Source organism: Poecilia formosa, unplaced genomic scaffold, assembly GCF_000485575.1.
Source record: "Poecilia formosa unplaced genomic scaffold, Poecilia_formosa-5.1.2 Scaffold3519, whole genome shotgun sequence".
Lineage (NCBI taxonomy): Eukaryota > Metazoa > Chordata > Actinopteri > Cyprinodontiformes > Poeciliidae > Poecilia > Poecilia formosa.
In genome coordinates this window covers 1-1,378 of record NW_006803458.1, presented here as the reverse complement: position 1 = coordinate 1,378, position 1,378 = coordinate 1, and the positions used below count along the sequence as shown (strand labels likewise).

General features: G+C 41.4%; 1 long non-coding RNA gene across 1 annotated transcript; it reads right to left on the bottom strand.

Moving 5' to 3' along the window:
• Positions 1-1,220, bottom strand: LOC107835518 (uncharacterized). The gene is made up of 3 exons (XR_001661309.1): positions 603-1,220; positions 286-363; positions 1-114 (listed from the first exon to the last, which is right to left on the bottom strand). It is a non-coding gene; the product is annotated as an uncharacterized LOC107835518 (long non-coding RNA).
• Between the last annotated feature and the right edge of the window lie 158 nt (positions 1,221-1,378).

Below are 1,378 nucleotides of genomic sequence, written 5' to 3'. Positions count from 1 at the left end.
GCCTTTTTGTGTGTGGTTGTTGTTCTTTTTGGGGCTGGAGCTCTTCCACGCCCTGAAGACCTCAAAGGAACTGGTGGAACATAGTCTTCATCAGCCTCTCCTGCACGATCTCCACTGTGGAAACAGAATGAAATATATTGAAGACTAAATTTGACAAAAAATGACATACTGAAAATGAAGCTGCATCACACAGTCTTATAAAATAAAGCAAAGACACCAATGTTGCACTGTGACAACACATTTCTTATTTTGTAACAATTTTTTTTGGCATAATGGTCATCTTACCTCAAAGAAGATGAAGAATCATGAGAGGTGGGGGGAGGTTCAGCTCCATCTGAGCTTGATGGTTCGGCTTCCACTTGACTATAAATAAAAATAAATTATTTGAAGAATTAGAGGTTTATTACAAAGTAATGAACCAAAGTAAACATGAAATCCTTACTAGTAAAATAAAACATATTTTAGTAAAACATAAATAAACAAATAACCACATGGTTTTACTTCCTGCCGTTATTACAAGCATATAATCACAGAAATAAATAAATAAATATATAGAACCAAAACATCAAATATTTTGTGTGAAATTGCGGGGGAAAACTTACACATCACCGAGATCAAGTCTGTCAGCTGTGTCCGGCTCTTCCTCTTCCTCCTCGTCCGAATCCCACCAGCTATCAGAAGAGTCTTCCAGCTCATCATCGCTCCGAAAAATTTCGTCCAGCGCCTCCACATCTGACATCTTCCTCCGCGCCATTGCAGTTGAGCTAATTTTTGCTAGAGTTAGCTCCGCTCGTAGCAAATCGAAAAAACGTTGTTCTTTCGCAGAACGCACAAGTAAAATGAGAATTCTCACTGTACAAACCTTATTTGAATGCTTCAAACTACGCCCATCGAAACCTATACCGAAAAGAACCATTCACTGAGCAATGTGTCGCTAGCGCACGGAGAACGCACGGAGAGCGCACGGAGAGCGCAGACGTTTAGATCGGGTTCCGGAAAATACGTCATGATTTTGCATAGCCGACATCTTGTGCAATGCTCTGAGAGTCTTTCCACTGTCTCGTGAAGCCACAAAATGGCCGTGATGATCAGCTGATCGGGTGTTTTCCGGGCAGTTGCGTCCTCGCCCGAGGACCTTTATATCTCATCAGCTGTTTTTAAATAGCTCTAAAATCTTAACATTTTGGGCAAAACCTTTATGCGGAATAGTTTTTGAAAGATTAAAGCCTCTTTTAGCGGATAAAAAAAAAAAAAAAAATTAAAGGCACGTGGAGCCTTTGTTTACAGAGTGAGCCGAGGTCACGTGGCAGCTGGACCCACCGGTGGGTCCTCGGGTTATAGGGGTTAACCTACCCCCTCATTTCCTTTTTTCCCAGCT